Source organism: Ovis aries, chromosome 15, assembly GCF_016772045.2.
Source record: "Ovis aries strain OAR_USU_Benz2616 breed Rambouillet chromosome 15, ARS-UI_Ramb_v3.0, whole genome shotgun sequence".
NCBI classification, from domain to species: domain Eukaryota; kingdom Metazoa; phylum Chordata; class Mammalia; order Artiodactyla; family Bovidae; genus Ovis; species Ovis aries.
The window spans coordinates 38,915,375-38,922,999 of record NC_056068.1 but is presented as its reverse complement, the minus strand read 5'-3'; the positions used below and the strand labels follow the sequence as shown (position 1 = coordinate 38,922,999).

Sequence of the window (7,625 nt, the reverse complement as noted above, 5' to 3'; positions counted from 1 at the left end):
ACTGAGAGGCTTCATCCAAGACATCTGCTTTAGTGTTTTCATTTTCCTGAAAACCAATGGATGGGTATATATATATATATATATATATATATATATATATGTATATCCCAAATACCCAATGTATATACCAAATATATATATATATATATGGTATATGTATGCATATATGGGCTTCCCCGATAACTCAGTTGGTAAAGAATCCACCTGCAATGCAGGAGACCCCAGTTCAATTCCTGGGTCAAGAAGATCCACTGGAGAAGGGATAGGCTGCCCATTCCAGTAATTCTTGGGCTTCCCTTGTGACTCAGCTGGTAATGAATCCACTTGCAATGTGGGAGACCTGGGTTCGATCCCTGGGTTGGGAAGATGCCCTGGAGAAAGGAAAGGCTACCCACTACAGTATTGTGGCCTGGAGAATTCTATGGACTGTATAGTCTCTGGGATTGCAAAGAGTCATTCATGACCAAGCAACTTTCACTTTCCCATATGCATATATATGTCCTGTTTCATATAAAACAGAAATTTTCAGGTGGTTTCCCCCAAATCAAGTAAGGTCTTCCTTAAAGACAAACAAGATAAAACATGCCTTCTCCTTTTACTGAAAGAAAAAAAAAAAAGCAAAGCTTAAAGTTTGAAAATTATACATATCTGATGTCCATCCATCAATTTTTTTTTTTTTGGGGGGGTCACACTTTCTGCATGTGGAACTTCCTGGGGTCAAACCCATGCCCCCTGCAGTGAAAGTGCAGAGTTTTAACCACTGGACCACCAGAAAAGTTCACTTCAAAGCTTTTTTAAAATCTTAAGGCTTAAAATATTTTTTAATAAATGAATTAATGGATGAATTGAATGACCTTAAATGTTTACTGAGCACCTATTATATACAAGCATTGAGCCATGTAGTGAGTACACTGCTAGAAAATAAAACAATGACCCTTGCCCTTCTGCAGGCAGTAAAATGAATACTGAACTGGAAATTGTGATGAGCACCATGAATGAACAAGACTAAGTTTTATGATAAACAATAAAGACCATTATGGGGAGGGGATACCCTCTTTTTAAAATTTTTATTTATTTAAAAAATATGTATTTATTTATTTTGCTGCACTGGATCTTAGTTATAGCATGTGGCATCTTTGATCTTTGTTAAAGTATATGCCATCTGGTTCCCTGACCAAGGATTGAACTTGGGCCCCCTGCATTGGGTGGCCAGAGTCTTAGCCACTGGACCACCAGAGAAGTCCTAGGATACTCTCTTTAAATAAGATGTGAAGAAGGTCTTCTTTAAAGCCAATCCATTTAAGCCAAGATTGAGAGCTGAGTTGGAGTCAGATTGGGGACCATGTGCCTAAAGTCTCTTCCCTTGTACAGTCTGCAGAACTGAAGACAGGCCAGTGATGGTGGAGTTTAATCATAGGGAGGAGAGAAAGGAAGCTGTGTTAGTTCATGTAGGGCCTAATAGGATGCTGTTTAAAGGGTCTGGATTTTATTCTGAGTGTAATGGCAAAGTCAAACAGGAATTTAAATAGGGCTGATATGAGGATTAAGCAGAAAATTTATAATTAAATTTATAATTTCAAAAGATTACTTTGCTGATTGCATTGGTAAATGGATGTGAAGGATGCAATGGATAGGATCTGAGAGATTAGTTAGGAAGCTCTTGCAGGAGAGAGATGAGAGTAAGTCCAGGTGACAGATGAGAGCAACTTGGACTAAGATGGTGGCATGCAGATTTAATCTGTAGGTGTGACTGGAGGTGGAGGGTAAAAAAGAGATAAAAGTCAAGGATGACTGACTATTTGCTGCTTCTGTCTTTTTTTTGTTTTTAATTATGAAAATATGATAACATGTTTACAGGAGATTTAGAAAGCACAGAACAAGGTTACATATAGTTACACTATATTACAATTATTTTTTAAGTAGATAAATTAAGATTTTTAGTTGGAGTTTCAATGAATATACAGAGAAGTAGAAGGGTATAGTAGACCTGAAAAGCACTGTGAACCAATTCAACATAATTAAGGTTTATACAATTTTCACTCAACAATAGGACACAAACTGTATTCAAGTTCCCATAGAATGTAAACTAAGGAACACTGGAACATATCCAGGGACATAAAACAAGGTACAAAAACTTCATGCCCTAAAGATATTGAAATCATACAGACTGTTCTCCTATTACTGTGGAATTATGTTAGAAATCAGTATCAAAAGATGTTTGAAAATAACCCACACGTTTTCAAGTGCAATGTGACATTTACCAAGAGAGATCTTCAACTTAGCCACTGAAAGCCTCAATAAAGTGAGACTGGAAAAAACAGAGAGTGATTGCAGAGAAGAAAGCATTTAAATGAGGAATTAGTATCAAAATGGCTGCTCTTGCCTTGAGGGCACTGATGTAAACTCTTTCTGAGTTTATGCCCTTTGGGCCTTAGATTCAATGACACTGCACATAATGAAAAGCGAATTTTAAAAACTGCAATCCCCCAAGCAGCTACCCAGAGAATGTACAAAGTGAAATTTACGTACCTTGTCATTACAAGTCATTATATTGATCCTGCTAGGCAGCTGTCCTAAATTATTTGCTTGCTGGGACTATGGTTTATTCATCTCTTTATTTTTTGCAACACTTAGCACTCTATTAACATAAAGTTCATGGTCAATGAGTTATATGTTGAAGTAAACTGAGAGAAATTAGATATCCTCAAAGGTGGGAGATCTACCATTTGAAAACAGTTTCAGAATTTGGCAATAGGCAAAAGTCATCAGGAGTCAGATATAAGAATCACTCCACTTAAAGGCACTATGTGGCCATTAAGTAGTGAGCGATAGTCTTGCATGGCCCATAAACTAACTAAAAGGACAACTCCCAGAGAGAATCTACTTCCTTCCTGCCCCAAACCCTGAGTTCACACAACTAGCTGCATATGCTCATTCACTGACCACCTACAATACTTAAGGTACTATCTGGGCACTGGATATATAAAGTTGGATAAACTAACATAATGCATTCACAGCCATCAATCCTTTCCCTACTACAGCGTATATTTTACATTATTGCAGCTTTTTTTTGGTCGATCTGCACGGAACAAAGCTGATATGCTCTGTGACAAGAGAGATGTGTGTATTTTTTGCTCACCATTGTATTCTTTGCCCCCACCTGTGGTAGAATGAATTCTTGACATTGCCTACCAGCCTTCTTCCTTCTTTAATTAAAAACCTCCCTTTCCTGAGAAAAATCTATAGCTTGTGGTTTACGTGATTCTGATTCTACCTGTGTTGCAAAAGAATTACACACATCAGAGTTTGCCCTGAACTTTTCAGAGATTTAAGAAGAAGATCTTTCCTCTGAGACTGACCAAGCTGCAGATGAATTTTGGCAGTTATCATGCCTGCCACACAGTTGCTGTTGCCGCTTCACCCATGTCCCTTTCACAGGGAAGGTTAACACAGACCTTCCCATCTAACAGCTCTTGGCTCATCATCAAGGGAATACAAAAAGCAAAACACCCTCAAGATTTCCCTGGCAGTACAGTGTTTAAGGTTCAGTGCTTCCAGTGCAGGAGGTGTGAGTTCGATCCCTGGTTGGGGAGCTAAGATCCCACATGTGGCATGTTGCGATTAAAAAAAAAAAGAAATAGTATATTTTTTTTAAAGCAAAACACTCTTGACTCCAGATAAGACAAACTCTGTGGTGTGATTTATGCTTTAAATCTCCCCATGTGGAAAAGCTGAAACTAGTTTCCAATGGAGGCTGTGTTCTTACTTGACTTTCTTCCCCTGTTTCCCTTCCACATCTTTTCCTAAAGGCATCCTCTCAATAAATCACTTTCATAAGAATCCTATCTCAGGCTCTATTTCTAGGGGACCCAACCTAATCAACTTGTACAAAAGAAAGATAAATACAAATCACATCATTTGAATGGCTGGATCACACCATGTTTTTCATTGTACTTTTCCATTAGGTGAGCTGGCCTGTTTAAGCTATTTAGATTTGAGTTTGTATCCTTTGCATCTAAAAGAGTCCTGACCTTTAGCAGCATTCTGTAAATGTTTGTTGACTAAGTATATTGAATTATAAATGGAGTAAAATGGAAATAGAGGCGAGGATGGAAATGTGGTGAACTAGCTCGATTAAGCTACTTGGAGTATGTTTCTGTCGTTTGCATCTTAAAAGGTCCTGATATTCAGCAGACATTCTGTAAATGTTTGCTGAATAAGTATATTGAACTATAAATAGCATAAAATGGAAATATAGATGAGGATGCAATGAATTCCACTGAGTATTTTGAGGAGAGATGGCAATTTACATTTATCTGACCCTGAAAGCATAAATAGTTAATCAGTAGGAAGGTGAGGAGTGAGGACATTCTAGGCCTAAGGAACCTTTATAAGGACAAAAGTTTGGAAGTGTGAAAGTATATGGTATTTGACAAAAATGAGTTGTTCTGCAAGGGTAGAGCAAAAGAGCGAAAAAATGCTTATTTTGTTGAAACAGCAAGTCTAGAGATTGTATGGGAAGAAAGGCAGACGATCACTGGCATGTTTGCCAAGACTGTGGGCTAATGTTGACAGGTAGGCTCTAACAGATAGTACAAGATATACAGACAACACTCTGATATGTTTGGAATGCAATGGTAAAGAGATTACAGCCAATGTAACCAAGCTGTTGCTATTAGTCATGGTCACATTGCAATCAAGGTCAAGATCTGCTGAGACCCACTGATTCTGAGATGAGTTCTTTACCCACATGGGAACTCAGCATACACATCAGTCTCCTTGGTGTCATTTTGTCCTGATCTGCTTCACTTGGGTGATGCTAGAGCTGGCTTGTACAGGGTAAAGTACATTTATTTTGCTCCTGTTAAACCATCACCAAAATTATTGTTTTTTTTCAGAAAGTAATGTTGTAGGTACAGAGCTCATATTGATTGCTCATAATAATACCTGCTCACAATGTACAATATAAACCTCCATTTATACAGCCAGATGCTTTCACATGAATTTTTCCTCTTAATTTTCATAATCATTCAAAAGGATCAAAGAAGTTTGAACTTTGCCAAAGTCACCAAACCTTAAACTATGTCTTCTCTTTTCAAGTTTATTCCTCTTTCTATTACCTGAGACAGGTAAGGTATTCAGGTACTCCCATCTCTTAAAGAGAGTACCAGACCACCTTATCTGTCTCCTAAGAAACCTATATGTGAGTAAGGAAGCAACAGTTAGAACCAGATATGGAACAACTGACTGGTTCAAAATTTGGAAAGCAGCATGACAGAGGCTGTATATTGTCACCCCACTTGTTTAACTTATATGCAGAGAACATCATGTGAAGCTGGGCTGGATGTATCACAAGCTGGAATCAAGGTTGCCAGATATGCAGATGATACCACTCTAGTGGCAAAAAGTGAAGAGGAACTAAAGAGCCTCTTGATGAGAGTGAAAGAGGAGAATGAAAAAGCTGGCTTAAAACTCAACAGTCAAAAAACTAAGGTCACGGTATCTGGTCCCATCCCTTTATGGCAAATAGAAGTGGGAAAAGTGAAAGCAGTGGCAGGTTTTATTTTGGGGGGCTCCAAAAGCACTGCAGACAATGACTGCAGTCATGAAATTAAAAGACACTTGCTCCTTGGAAGGAAAGCTATGACCAACCAAGACAGCATATTAAAAAAGCAGAGACATCACTTTGCCAACAAAGGTCTCTATAGTCAAAGCAACAGTTTTTCCAGTAGTCATGTATGGATGTGAGAGTAGGACCATAAAAAAGGCTGAGCACCAAAAAATTGATGCTCTTGAATTGTGGTTCTGAGGAAAACTCTTGAGAGTCCCTCGGACTGCAAAGAGATCAAATCAGTCAACCCCAAAGGAAATCAACCCTGAATATTCACTGAAAGGGCTGAAGCTGAAGCTGAAGTTCCAAAACTTTGTCCATATGATGTGAAGAGCCAACTCATTGGAAAAGACTCTGATGCTGGGAAGACTGAAGGCAAAAAGAGAAAGGGGCAGCAGAGGATGAGATGGTTGGATAGCATCACTGATTCAACGGGCATAAATCCAAGCAAACTCTGGGAGATATTGGAGGACAGAGAAGCCTGGTGTGCTGCAGTCCCTGGGGTCGCAAAGAATCGGACACGACTTAGCAACAACAACAAGCCTCATGGTGATTTCTATGGACTTCCAATGAATATTTTCTAAGATGAGCTGCAATAGCGCTAATAGTTCTTGGTTCTTATCTCTTTGGTCTCAGGATAATGGTCTCCTTCATCTGACACCTGCTCCAGGGCCCTGGAAGTCAGACTTCCTTTGACAGTAAGCTTTCTTCCTCAGCTGCTTTCCTTGCAGGAAGGGCCTGATCCTTATCTACAAGCTTTTTGAATGTCTCATAATTGTTTCAAACTCAACATGTCTAAGATGCAATTATGGATGATCTTTTAAAACCTATATATTCTCTACTTGTAGTCTTCCCCATTTCAGCATATGATGCCACCATACAGTTATTAAAGCCAAAAACTTGAGCATCAACCTGTTATTTTCATTTCCAAAATACATCTAGAATATTTTCCCTTCTCTCCATGTATCTCCACCAGTACCATCCTAGTCTAAGAAAGCTTTTTTTCATTTTGACAGCTGCAATAGCCTTCTAGCTGAACTTCATGAACTTTAAGATTTTAACCTTGTTTACTTATATACCCAATCCATTCTATACACATGGTAGGAGTAAGCTTTTAAAAATATAAATCAGATCACAACATCCTTTGGTTTAAAATCCTTCAGTGGCTCCTAATCGTACTTTGGCTAACAGATTTTGTTTGTTTGTTTTTTAAGAAAGCACTTGTTAACATTTAATGAATTTCCAAGCATGCGGCTTCAAGCCACAAGGCCATAAGCCCCACCTACACCCTCAATCTTCTCCTCAGCTTTTCTGCTGAAGAATTTGGGCTTCACGATGACAGGCTGCTTTGGGAGCTTTCCCTTGCCCAAAACTTTGTAGTAACCCTAGAAGAATAGAGAAAAGGGTTTATAATGCACCATGGCCAAGAGTATGAAAAAAGATGCAGACAATCCACTCCATCTTGGAGGCAGCGAGGGCATGTATCTGGTCTGGGCACTCCTGGGGGCAATGATTGCCCTCACCAGTGAACCGAGAGCAGCAGATTTTCCCCAAGGACTCTAGCACACCAGGACAAGAGCTGTCAGGATGTGACTCTTGTCTCGAATAACTGGATAGCTGGATAACTCGGTTCTTGGGTGCCCTCCAATGCCCTGTAAGCACTACCTGCTTACCTCTCAGTATCACTGTGCTCTTTGCTTAGTATACTCTAATCTCATTGGCTTTCTGTCAGTACACCTAGCTCTTTTCCTGCCTCAGGGACTCTGCTGTTATACTTTCTTTGCTTGAAATGCTTTTGATAGGGCCATTTCTCTCTTATTCTTCATCCCTTGACAAAATTTCAGGTCTTTAAAGTGAGGTTTTCTGTAAACCCCCCATCAATGGTAGTTATCTCTGAGATTCTTAATTTCGGCAGACTTTCCTTCCTTTACAGAAACCTGCAATTATTCGCTGTAATTATCTTGTTATTTGTGAAATTTCTTGTTACATGTCTCTTGTGCAAGAAAGTAAGATT

The 7,625-nt window shown here is 39.0% G+C and overlaps 1 non-coding gene across 1 annotated transcript; it reads right to left on the bottom strand.

Annotated features, from left to right (window-relative positions):
• Positions 1–7,088: 7,088 nt before the first annotated feature.
• On the bottom strand, positions 7,089–7,217 carry LOC114118582 (small nucleolar RNA SNORA3/SNORA45 family). Its single transcript, XR_003591824.1, has one exon. It is a non-coding gene; the product is annotated as a small nucleolar RNA SNORA3/SNORA45 family (small nucleolar RNA).
• Between the last annotated feature and the right edge of the window lie 408 nt (positions 7,218–7,625).